Genomic DNA, 14,223 nt, shown 5'->3' with positions numbered 1-14,223 from the left:
TACTTATCTACGGTCTCAGAGACATCAACAGCAACTTTCAACTCTCACCATACACAGTCACCGTCCTGACTATTTTGAATTGTACTAACTTGGCTGCTTAAATTACTGGTTGTTACATCTTCTAATATGCTTCCACACCAGCCCTCCATGGACTTTGATTGCAAAAAATACACATTATTTTCTTTCCTTGGCTGTACCACTCCACTGCACTGCACAACAATGCCACTTGAAGGGGTTCCACTGCAGATTTAAATAGAGCTCAATATAGCCACAATATTATTTTGGATCGTTCAACAGCTGATATCCTTTCAAACACTGTACCACCACAATTGCTCTGCCATTTGTCTCCACACTATTAATGCAGATTCATCTGTTAAAGGGACACTATAGGCATCAAAACAACTTTAGCTTAATGAAGAAGTCTGGGTATATAGATCATGCCCCTGGAGTCTCACTGTTCAATTCTCTTCCATTTGCGAGTTAAACCCCTTTTTTTTTTATCTGGTTATACAGCCCCACTTACAGCTCCCTTGGTGGTGACTCACACAACCTGGATGATAAAGGTTTTTATTTTCAATAAGATGTTATCTTGCTTTAGAAGTTTATTATTATTATTATTATTATTTTTTAATATATATCCTGCTCTGTAAATTTAACTTTAATCATGCACATTAGGCTGTTGCAGTGTTTAAAATGTATTAACATAGCAGGTGATAAGAAATTATACATTAAAAATTAATGTGCAATAAAGAATGTGTAAAGATTAGATTTCTCTTTGGAAGTTTTTAGGAAGGTTGTGTAAATGACATGCACAGATGTGTGGGAGGTGTGGCTAGGGCTGCATATTCTTTATGGGAACTACATTGTCTTGCACAGTGTAAACTAAAGGAATATATGTTTCATTATTTTAAAGTTTATATTTTTTGTATTTTGTGGGAATTAAAAGCAGTATTGGGGGTTTAGATCATGCCCCTGTAGTCTCAATGGTCAATTCTCTATTTAGGAACTATGCCCTTTGTTTATGCAACCCTAGCTACACCTCTCTGGCTGAGACTCACACAGCCTCCCCAGGGTCAGATTAAGTGCCCAGTGGGCCTGTTGCTGACAATTATGAGGGGCCTAAGTACAGAATCTTATCGACCAAAAATAGTAAAACGGTCATACCTCTCAAGTGTTATGTATCTGGTGGAGATGTTGCCGGAGGGAAACTCATAGGATGCAGTTATAAGAAAACTCAGATTTTCTTAAAATATGCTAATCTCTCTCCAGTTCATGCTTTCATCTTTCCAGTAAATCCATACCCCCTAACAGCAGTGTTCCTAACAGTGCAGGAAGTCAATGGGCTGTGTAAAAGTATGGACCACTGACACGGCTCATGTAACCAGAACTCCTGAAAGGGACAGACATGCCCAAAAAGACATGTCTGCCCAAAGAATTGGAAGGCTAGCCTGTCGTGAATGCATGTCTGGCCACCTGCCATTCATGCATGCAAGCTTCCTGTCAATCTTGCGCCTAATGATTTGCTTGCTCCATTCTTTTGAAGGACTGTCCCCTAGCACTACTAGCAGGCTGAAGCTCCTTTTATACAGTCTGAGACAGAGAAAAGGTGGCTGTAGTGAGTGTAGAAGAAAGGGAACATGCCACAGTGTTAGAGAGACCAAAGTCAGCATTACCTTAACTATTTTCATTTCAGCTACTCCACACAAGTTTTGTTTCTATGTATCCCTCTTAAGTTTTCATACTTAAGCAAGAGTATGTGAAGAGTAGTTAGGCTTACTAATTTGTATAACTAATTAAGTATGTGTGACATTGCATGACACTGAGACTATGCATCACAGTGTCCCTATGTATCACAAGGTCTCAGTGCCCCATGTCTCCCAGTGTCACCATGTCTATGTGCCCCAATGTTGCCTAGTGTCCCCTAGTGTCTGTGTCCCCATGTCTTCCAGTGTCCCCATATCACTAGGGGACACTGGGATACATGGGAACACTGGGAAACCTGGGGACACAGGCACTGAACCACACTGGGAGATATAGGGACACAGACATTAGGGACACTGGGAGACATGTGGACACAAACAATTGGGGACATTGTGTCCCTAGTGTCTGTTTCCCCATGTCTCTGTGTCCCCAAGTGTCTGTGTTCCCATGTCTTCCAGTGTGCCCTAGTGTCCCCTTGTCTCAAAGTGTCTCATGTTCCCCAGAGGTCTCCCTGTGCTCCATGTCTTACAGTGTCTCCTAGTGTCTCAGTGTCCCCATGTCTCCCTGCAGCCTTTAACCCATCCCTCACTTCCCTGAGCAGTAGGCTATCTCTGCAGGCTGGGAGCTACTGTCTGGACTCTGTGTTGTGTACCTGCTCCCCCGCAGATCAGTGTGTAGAGAGATGCAGGTATATGCTGTGTCTCAAATCAGCCTACCTAAGAGCACTAGTGACTGAGCGAGAAACTTTACTTGAGGACAATCCTCGAAAGGATAAGTCCCCAAGCTTGATTAGATGTATCGGCACTTTCGACTCGGGGTGGGACCCAGTCAAACATATCCTGGATAGATACTGGCCCCTCATCTATCAAGATCAGCACCTCAAGGAAGTCCTGACACCGCATGTGTCACTCACGGCCAGAAGAGGGCGCAACCTAAAAGATCTACTGGTACCAAGTCACCTCTCCCTACCAAAAGTTGAAAATACATGGCTAAGAACTCCAGCAGTCGGCACATTTCAATGTGGCCGCTGTAAGGCATGTAGATATATCCGGAAAAAATCAAAAACGTTCTCGGATTCCTCAAATACACAGACACATGAGGTTAATACTTTCTTCAATTGTCAAACGTCAGGTCTGGTTTACCTTCTAACCTGTAGTTGTAATCTCATGTATGTTGGAAAGACCTTTACACCTTTTAAAAAACGAATTCTCGAACATGTGAATTCAGTGAACCCCTCCAGGCACATCGATACGGTCATCTCTAGACACCTCAAATTGAGACATGATGGCTCAGCACATGGCCTACGCTTTAATGGTATTGAAAAAATTAAACTAGGCCCTAGAAAGGGAGACATTGACAGTAAATTACTCCAAAGAGAGAGTTACTGGATCTTTACATTAAAAACCCTCTCCCCATTTGGTCTAAATGAAGGATTTTCATATACCTCCTTTATATGAACACACTGAATATCTCTTTTCTACCTACTAGAGCTGAGTGGCTATTCTTTCTCAATAGACATTCTGTGTCTGTTACGTAGGTGTATCCAAGACAAATTCTGAGTGTATTCACAACTACAATCACTACGATCTGGGCTGTATTTTCCTCTAGGTTAGCCTTTGTCGTATGACTCCACACATGTTCAAGGAAGCTATATTAACAATATATTAAAGCATTACGTGTAATCTGTACATTTTGTAAATATGTATATATAATAATAATTTTTTCTAATTTTTTCTAATTTTTGAAAAACCGTATCTCTTTGGGTCCAATGGCCATCTGTCCTAATACATAGCATTCCCTTCACCCCCCATTTAAACCACAACTTGACTAGGCTATGAATATTTATATTTGTTATTCATGCTCTAGTTACTATATGAGCTAAATTATAGCTATGCTAATGCGGGGTATCAGAAGTTCGGCTTGAGTCACTATCCCTATATCGATCATGCACTGTAATATAGAAGTGATTCTCATCACCTCGATCAGTACTAGAAGATCGACAATTATATCTCTATTCATATATATACGTAAATCCCATGGAATGTTTATTGCCTAACTGGAACCTTGAATAGATATATATCAATCGGGATAACCCGTAAACCCCTGGGAAGCCGTGGCTGTTATGGAACTAATACTGGGTACATTATTCCTAGTGACAGTAGCTGTATCAAGCTTTCACGGCTAACGCTATATCCAACGACGTGCTTGGGAATGAACTCGATCCTTCCCAGCACTCAGCTGGTTAAGAAAAGCCGTGACTGTCTTGAATCGACTGGATACACTGTCCCTAGTGACAGCAGCTAGGCTAAGCTTCCACAGCTAACAATGTATCCGACGACGTGCACGGGAGGGAGCTCTCTCAGCACTTAGCTGGTTAAACAGCTCCCAGAGACACGTCACAGCACCAACACTATGATTGGTTGCCACAATCAGCATAATGACCACAGGGCGTTCTGGCGCCGGAATGCGCATGACATTAGCTTCATGATTGGACAGAGCCCGAGATACCGGGACCTAAATTCATTTAAAAGGAGACTGGGATTCAGTCTCCAGTTAGCCCCTGACGAAGGTGCATCACAGCACCGACACGCGCGTCGGGCTCATCTGGGCTCATTTTCCTCACTCTTTTCCTCACTAGGGCTATCTATCACTATGTGCAGGCAACCAACATCCTAAGTATGGTTCTGCACATAGAGGCACCTTAATCTTTATTTTTCACCTCTCTCTCTCGCCTAGGTGGTCACAATTGGTTTGCCTGTTTAGGGCAATTTCCTTTGACCCTATATGGGACTTAATCATGTATGATGAATAGTGCCTATATTGATAATATGTAACTTATATATAACTAGAGTTACAACTATCTAGCACCAGATTGGAGAGGGATCTATCAATCCTCTACAGTTGCTAGATATTTAACCCACAGACTATATTCACATGCTGTCCCTCAATGTTGGTCTGGGTAATTTTCTGTGATGTAGTCTGAATTATATACAGGCTACAAATCACGCTAGTGCTACCAGTAGCCACAAGGCATTCCCTAAACCATTCAGGGCACATAGAGTGACCACATTCTGGATACCCGTGTCAGCTGTATGACTTTTACCTACCAAATATGTTCACAGGCCACTGGACTTGACCACTCATATAGTCCAAATAAAGTCACTAGCCAGTCGCATGTGCTGTACATAATAGGAATAAGGGTATCTATAGGCATATATAGAGGTGAGCCACTAAGGCATGATTGCACTTTGTGTTAGATGTGATTCTATTATTTATTATCATTATCCTCCCTTTTTTTGATTACACAGCTATTATATTTATTTTTCTTCTATTTTCCAGCAATATACTCAACCAGTCTGGTTCATTCCAGCTCTTTGAGCATTCTGTTTGTTCTTTCCCTATATAGGGGTTAAGCCCCAGGACATCTCTGGAGTGTCCATTAAGGTGTATTTCCACCAACGAGACGTTTCCAACCTCTGGACCCATTCTCACGGGTGGAAATTTCTTTTGTTACATGACTTCCTATCCCTGCCTCTCTCCACACACACAGCGGCCCCTACTGGCTGGTGCTGGTATTGCAGAGTAATCTCTGTTTATACTGAGAAAAATACTGGTATTACTGCAATATCGGCACCGGCCAGGCAGCCTCAAATAAATACCAGCCAGGTGGCAACCCTAAGAGTAATGTGTAAAAAAAGAAAAAAAAAGCTACTTTTTTTTTTTTTTTTTAAATCAATGGGCCTATTACAGGGATAGGCAACCTTTGGCACTCCAGATGTTGTGGAATACACCCCCCATAATGCTCTTACACCCATAATGCTGGCAAAGCATCAAGGGAGGTATAGTCCAAAACATCTGGAGTGCCGAAGTTTGCCTATGCCTGGCCTATTCCATGGGCATGGGGCTGAAGCTGCAGCTCCATCAGCCCCTATGGTAATCCGTCCCTGAGCCTCCCTACACACTTCTTGAAAAATAATCTAATTTTTTTTTTAGCTTACCTTAGGGCACAGTGTGTTTGATTTCATTTTCATACCTCCTACTCTGTTATTAAACTACTAGAGCCTGCAGAGGCCTCTTTTTGTTATGAAGATTCAGTTAACAAACCAGTGAAAAACTTCTAAAGTAAACACAATGTGCTTAACGATCTGATTAAAATGAAAACATGTTTTAATGTTGACTATGTGGGTCACAGCCAGAAGATGTGTGGTTAGGTCTGATTTAAAAAAAAAAAAAAAGTGAAATAACTACTAATTAGTAGAGAATTGAGCAGTGAGACTGCAAGGACTTGATTGATACACTGATTCATTGATACCAAAACTGTTTGATTAAGCTAAAGGGGTTTTGGTGCTTAGAGTATCCCTTTAACAACCAAAGGCAGGACTGGTCACTACAATACCCGGGCTGCTAAACAGAGTAAATATTAGTAACACTGTAAACTGTGACTGTTTCTGTGACCTCTGCAAAAAATAATTTTATTCCATGCTTTCAACATATAATATTATATTGTTTACATTGTTAATAAAATTTGCATAAACAAAGGCATTTTCTCCTAATGAGAATGATGATTGTTCTTGCTTCATTGAACAACTTCTTTTTGAGATGCCTTGGGTAAAATATAAAAAAAGAACACTTTGCGGCTGCATGCAGTTTCTCTATTTCTTTGCTCTGTCGAAATGACACTCTTCCATTCAGTCGTCTATAGCGCGTGACAATGTGCTCTCCATCTTTATAACAGAGGGTTTGGAACAAGCTAATAACAGAATTTCTTTTGGTTTTGTGGATCACAGCTAAAATAAAAATCATACTGGAATTGAAAATAATAAATGCATTTTTTTTTTTTTTTTATCAGAACTGATGTCTTTTTTGAATTGAATCACCTAAGTATTTCAAAAGATGGTGCAGCCATAGAAAAGAACATATCTTTGTAACAGCATATAAGAGAAAATATATTTTCAAAGATTAGGTTTCAAAGGAAATTGGATGTATTTTGGACAATTGTTTATTAATCTGTTTTTAATCTTTTTTTTTTTTTTTCTTTGGCGTGAAATTCAGTTTAAGTAGATTCTGCTCTGTTGTTTCAATATTCCATTAACTGCTGGCGTATATGCCAGCTGCTAGAGGAACAGCTAAAGTCTAAATGAAATTCACATATGAGTATTGGGATGGCTTATAATGTTACCCTCGCTAATATATAATAAGGTTTCTACCTAACTATTGTAACAGCAAATCTACAAAAAGCATCATGAAATATGCATTAATTGCTCTCTTGAAGACTGTTAAGTAACAGTTCTTGGACTGTGTCTGCTTATTGCACATTAATCAGCCAGTGTGTTTTTGTATATTCTCATATGTTTATATTTATTTTCATTTTTGATGTTTGTCTGGTATGTGAGTTATTTGGTTCAGAAAATGTAAATGTTCACTATCCCAAAAAAAGGATAGGACATAAATTGCAGCCAGTCTTCTTACACCCTTTCCCAATGTCAGTCCTTAATATGGATCGTGAGCCCTGCCTACACTGACTGCAAAAGGCTATTTCTTTTTTCTTTTTTTTTACTAGTTGTAAAAAATAAAATATTATTTCTAACATTTTTGTAGATTGTAATGTTTTCAAATGTCTCTTATTGTAGTTGTTTTCCAATGCCTGTCCGTGTATTTTAGTACACCTGCTACTTCCACCTGTGCAGTTGGACGCTGGTTGGGCAATTGTTTTTGTTTGTTTTTTCCACACTGATTTTTTTCTTTTCTTTTTTCTATTTCAGAGAGATGTTTTGAATTTTAGTGTGCTTTTGTGCCACTGCTTGTGTTTTGGAAATTGCAAGCTTCTTCCCTCAGTTCTCGTGTCTTACTTTTTAATTTTTTTGTAATTGAGATTGATATATAATTTATATTATATTATTATTTTTTGTCATTGATATATAATTATTTTAGATGCTCAGAATTGGCATTGCAAAAATGCCTGATATTGTGTAGAAATTAGGCCAGGCAACATTGTAGCCATTCTAATTGCAGAGCACTCCTTTTAGAACTCACTGCTGGATCAGCATTGGATACTTTTTCACCCAGACAAACAAACATGTTACCATTTTTACTTTATATAATATAAATATTTTTTTACAATTCTATACTTTCTGGTGGATCCCTGTTTTATTTATTTATTTTTTTATTTAAATGATCAGTTTTCACTTCTGGAAATTATACTATTGAATAATTGTTGCAATTCCCAATAACTTACACTTTTTTATGCCATGCTTCATTTAATTTTAAACGTATAGTAAAGATAACTTGACATCACAATACAGTTCAGTCAGGGCACAACTAAGGCTCACAACACAAATGAGCAGGAAACCTAAAAACATTTTCATTTCTCCTTTTCTCTGCATGGTTTGTCTGACTATTGGGTACATGGGTAAGAGCTTTCAATTAATTACAGGGAGATGAGATGGAGGCACATAGTTCGAGGATAAAAAGGTGTGAATTTCTACATAATTAGTTCTTCGTCATATTTCAGAAAACATAAGGGATACCTTCAACAGTTTGTGTTATGGCGTTCTATGCCGTCCCGCTTTAAGTGGGCTTTAAATCCGTTGCGGCAGCATAGAAGCCGTAACGGCTTTGAGCCCTGGAGTGCCCGGTATACTTACCTTACATGGCCCCCTATAGCTGGCTGTGGATCTGCCAGCAGGGGGACTGTCTGAAATATCAGACAGTGCCCCTGCTGGTGGGAAAGTTAAAAAAAAAAAAAAGAATTAGACATGTTAAAAAATAATATATATATATATATATATATATATATATATATATATATATATATATATATATATATATATATATATATATATATATATATATATATATATAATGTATGTGTATATATACATATTATATATATATGTAACGTCATGCAAAGTGTATACATACATATAAGTACATATATGAGTATTAAAATACACTAAGAATAACGTTACATAAATAATAAATATATATAATATATATATATATATATATATATATATATATATATATATATAATAGATATATACACATTATATATATGTATAATTACAATACAGGGAGTGCAGAATTATTAGGCAAATTAGTATTTTGACCACATCATCCTCTTTATTCATGTTGTCTTACTCCAAGCTGTATAGGCTCGAAAGCCTACTACCAATTAAGCATATTAGGTGATGTGCATCTCTGTAATGAGAAGGGGTGTGGTCTAATGACCTCAACACCCTATATCAGGTGTGCATAATTATTAGGCAACTTCCTTTCCTTTGGCAAAATGGGTCAAAAGAAGGACTTGACAGGCTCAGAAAAGTCAAAAATAGTGAGATATCTTGCAGAGGGATGCAGCACTCTTAAAATTGCAAAGCTTCTGAAGCGTGATCATCGAACAATCAAGCGTTTCATTCAAAATAGTCAACAGGGTCGCAAGAAGCGTGTGGAGAAACCAAGGCGCAAAATAACTGCCCATGAACTGAGAAAAGTCAAGCGTGCAGCTGCCAAGATGCCACTTGCCACCAGTTTGGCCATATTTCAGAGCTGCAACATCACTGGAGTGCCCAAAAGCACAAGGTGTGCAATACTCAGAGACATGGCCAAGGTAAGAAAGGCTGAAAGACGACCACCACTGAACAAGACACACATGCTGAAACGTCAAGACTGGGCCAAGAAATATCTCAAGACTGATTTTTCTAAGGTTTTATGGACTGATGAAATGAGAGTGAGTCTTGATGGGCCAGATGGATGGATTGGTAAAGGGCAGAGAGCTCCAGTCCGACTCAGACGCCAGCAAGGTGGAGGTGGAGTACTGGTTTGGGCTGGTATCATCAAAGATGAGCTTGTGGGGCCTTTTTGGGTTGAGGATGGAGTCAAGCTCAACTCCCAGTCCTACTGCCAGTTTCTGGAAGACACCTTCTTCAAGCAGTGGTACAGGAAGAAGTCTGCATCCTTCAAGAAAAACATGATTTGCATGCAGGACAATGCTCCATCACACGCGTCCAAGTACTCCACAGCGTGGCTGGCAAGAAAGGGAATAAAAGAAGAAAATCTAATGACATGGCCTCCTTGTTCACCTGATCTGAACCCCATTGAGAACCTGTGGTCCATCGTCAAATGTGAGATTTACAAGGAGGGAAAACAGTACACCTCTCTGAACAGTGTCTGGGAGGCTGTGGTTGCTGCTGCACGCAATGTTGATGGTGAACAGATCAAAACACTGACAGAATCCATGGATGGCAGGCTTTTGAGTGTCCTTGCAAAGAAAGGTGGCTATATTGGTCACTATTTTGTTTTTGTTATGTTTTTGAATGTCAGAAATTGATATTTGTGAATGTTGAGATGTTATATTGGTTTCACTGGTAAAAATAAATAATTGAAATAGGTATATATTTGTTTTTTGTTAAGTTGCCTAATAATTATGCACAGTAATAGTCACCTGCACACACAGATATCCCCCTAAAATAGCTAAAACTAAAAACAAACTAAACACTACTTCCAAAAATATTCAGCTTTGATATTAATGAGTTTTTTGGGTTCATTGAGAACATGGTTGTTGTTCAATAATATAATTAATCCTCAAAAATACAACTTGCCTAATAATTCTGCACTCCCTGTAATAAATAAATAAAATAATAAAATAAATAAATAACATATTGAAACAAAATTTTATATAAATTATATATTCATATGTAATTTCATTCTAACTGTATTTTGTTATTAATATATATATATATATATATATATATATATATATATAGGAAATAACCGCATATATATATGTGTATATATATATATATGTGTGTGTGTGTGTGTGTGTGTGTATATATATATATATATATATATATATATATATATATATATAGATATAGCTAAATACATATAATTACATAAACGATTACATTAGTATACACGTAGAATTTAAATACCTATGAATGCATATATTAAAATTCTACATGTATATTTAAGTAATCTTTTATCATAATTATGTGATTTGATTAATTAAAATTTGATTGACATGCCTGACAACATTGAAAAATGTTTACATTGAAATTTGCCAGATTGGTTATGTTGCCTTTGAGAGCGTATGGTAGCCCAGGAATGAGAATTACCCCCATGATGGCATACTATTTGCAAAAGTAGACAACCCGAGGTATTGAAAGTGGGGTATGTCCAGTCTTTCTTAGTAGCCACTTATTATTTATTTATTTATTTATTTATTAAATATTTTACCAGGAAATATACATTGAGATTTCTCTCGTTTTCAAGTATGTCACAAACACAAACACTGGCCAAATATTAGTTTTTTGCTTTTTTCACACAAAACCAAATATGAACGCTAACTTTGGCCAGTGTTTGTGACTAAGTGGCTACTAAAAAAGACTAAACATATCCCACTTTCAATACCTTGGCTTGTCTACTTTTTCAAATGGTATGCCATTATGGGGGTAAGTCTCATTCCTGGGCTATCAAACCGTCTCAAAGGTAGCATTATTAATCTGGCAAATTTAAATTTGAAAATGGAACGTTCTATATTTGACCCTGTAACTTTCCAAAACACCATAAAACCTGTTAATGGGGGGTACTGTTGTACTCATAAGACATCGCTGATTACAAATATGTCCATTTTTCTTGCAGTAAAACCTAACAGTATTATGACATTCAGCTAAAATGTCAGACGGAAATACGAATGTTAAAAAACAGTCTTATTTTCTCACATTTTTTTTACATTTTTTCATAATAAATTATGTTCCATATATGAATAGTTAATGGTAAATTAAAGCCCTGTTTCTCCTGAACAAAATTATATATAATAAGTGTGGGTGCACTTAATGTGACAGCGGTGAATTACGGTGAACAGACATATGTCGCAAATTCCAGTTTTTGTTAACGTTTTGTTTTGATCAGAACGTGCACTATTACTCCGTCCTGAAGGGGTTAACAGAGAAATTCATCATAATATATTCACATACATTTTGTCTATAATCTTTATTATTCAATATAAAGGTAACATTCAGCACCTCTGTGTCAGGATTACAGAATGATCCAGCACGTAGTATTGTGTAACACAGAGGACTGATAGGTAACGTATACCGGACCTATGAATGGCTGGACTAACGTACCAAAGAATAGTCAGGAATAGCCGAGGTCAAGGTATACAGAAAGAGACACAATGATAAGGAAAAGCCAGGGGTCAGGGATGCCAGAATACAGGGAAGTCAAAAACAATGCCAAAGTCAAATAACCAGAATACCCAGAATCAGGAACGTGCTCTCGGACAACCACAAGGGAAGCCACGACAGGGCACTGAGCAGGATGAGAACTGGGCCTAAATACCCCTCCTCTAGATCTGATAGGCTGTAACCGGCCTTTGACCCAAAGGCAGTTCCCATTTGCATAATGGCTTCTCAGCATTAACCCTTCTGCGGATTTGGTTGCTGCTCGGCACAACTTTTCCTGTAAATGCCATTAACCAAATTTTTATAAGAGGATGAATACGTGACACTCTGTACTGGCTTCTCATCGGAAAGGTTGAATTGTTTTTTGATGATTTTCCTTTTTTTTTTTTTTTTTGCCTCTTTTATTAAATGATGGGTATTATCATAAACTTGGTGCTGTATTTTATGGCAGTTCATCTGTTTTCCTACCTATACTTTGCTGTAGAAACCCTTGATCAAAAAACAAAAACAAAAAACATTTTTCAAAGCCCTGTAATGGGCACCATTGAATTAAATTATTTTTCTCTCACTATTTGTTATCTGAAGGTGAATTGCTGCCTAAAATCTTAGATCTGTGTTACCGGTTTGGTAATTCTTCACGTGATGATGATATTTGAAAGATCACATGCTGCTTTCAGGCTACTATAATCCACTGACATTATAACCAGTCTAGCATAACTCTGTTTCCTTAACCACCAAAGTAACTAAATAGAAATACTCCTATTTATCAGTATTGACCACTGTTCGGAGTATACAGAGTTAACTCAAATTATTTTTGTGGATGAAGAGATGAGAAGGAAATTGTCTTTACTTAAGTTGTGCCAGTTTTTCTTTATGACTTGCTTCTGGCAAAATCTGACACATTTTTTGATTTTAAAAGGTTTTAAAAAAAACAAAAAAAAAAACAAATACTCTAAAACATGCAGTACAAGTCCACACACCAAAATATTAATTCTAATAAAAAAATTCTATAGCTCCAAATTGGTAATAAGCCTATTGCCATGACGTGTGCAATAAAGCCCACTCCCCTGTTAAGTTCTTCTTCATTGAATGGGGTTAACATGATGAAATGTTTTCTACCATCATCTCTGTGTCCGGCTTCTGTCCGGAAAGCACATCTGGTTGTTCATCTTATTCTATAATACGGCAGGTCTGTTGTGGTGGACACTTGTTATTTGATCTCCTATACGCATCTGAGATTGGTCTTTGACAGTGTTATGGCAATGTACTGAATTGTTACTGGGGTTTTTCGCAGTTGCCTGGGGGAAATTGTGGGCAGGCTTGCGTGTAGCAACTGGGGGCGAAATAAGCCATTGTTTAGTGGAGGATACTCACTCTTGATAAAGGTTCTATAGCCAAAGAGTCAAGGGTTGGCTCACTGTCTCCTTTCACTTTCTTAAGGTAACATGCTATGCAGATGTATATTACACCTTGTTCCAAATTATTATATAAATTCTATTTAAGTGTCACAAAGATTAAATATTTTGTTTTTCAGTTTAACTCATGGATGGCTCTTTGATCACTGAAAACAATCTCTGACACCTGTGATAATTAGATTGCCAGGTGAGCCCAATTTAAGGAAAAAACTACTAAAGGAGGGTGTTCCACATTATTAAGCAGAGCACCATTTTCATGCAATATGGGGATGAAAAAGGATCTCTCTTCTGCCGAAAAGAGTGAAATAGTTCAATGCCTTGGACGAGGTTTGAAAACATTAGATATTTCACAAAAACTTAAGCGTGATCGTCGCACTATTAAGAGATGTGTGGCTGATTCAGAGCACAGACCGGTTCATGCAGATAAAGGCACATTTAAGGAAGATTTCTGCCAGATCCATGCACCGGATCAAGAGAGCAGCTGCTAAAATACCATTACATAGCAGCAAACAGATATTTGAAGCTGCTGGTGCCTCTGGAGTCCCACGGACATCAAGGTGTAGAGTCCTCCAGAGTCTTGCAACTGTGCATAAACCTTCTATTCGGCCACCACTAACCAATGCTCCCAAGCGGAAATGGCTGCATTGGGCAGAACAATACATGAAGACTAATTTTCTAACAGTCCTGTTCACTAATGAGTACCCTGCAACCCTGGATGGTCCAGATGGATGGATGGTTGGTGGACGGCCACCCTGTTCCAACAAGGCTGCGAAGTCAGCAAGGCGGTGGTGGAGTCATGTTTTGGGCTGGAATCATGGGAAGAGAGCTGGTTGGCCCCTTTAGGGTCCCTGAAGGTGCAAAGATGACCTCTGCAAAGTATGTGGAGTTTCCAACTGACCACTTTCTTCCCTGGTACAGAAGGA

General features: G+C 38.1%; 1 protein-coding gene across 2 annotated transcripts in view; it reads left to right on the top strand.

The window, feature by feature from the left end:
- The window catches only part of DPYD (dihydropyrimidine dehydrogenase), a 968,764-nt gene that overhangs the window by 101,581 nt on the left and 852,960 nt on the right, over positions 1-14,223 (top strand). The window lies entirely within an intron of this gene.

This window comes from Pelobates fuscus, chromosome 7, assembly GCF_036172605.1.
Source record: "Pelobates fuscus isolate aPelFus1 chromosome 7, aPelFus1.pri, whole genome shotgun sequence".
Lineage (NCBI taxonomy): Eukaryota > Metazoa > Chordata > Amphibia > Anura > Pelobatidae > Pelobates > Pelobates fuscus.
The sequence above is the reverse complement of the archived record's forward strand: the minus strand, read 5'-3'. Positions and strand labels throughout refer to the sequence as shown.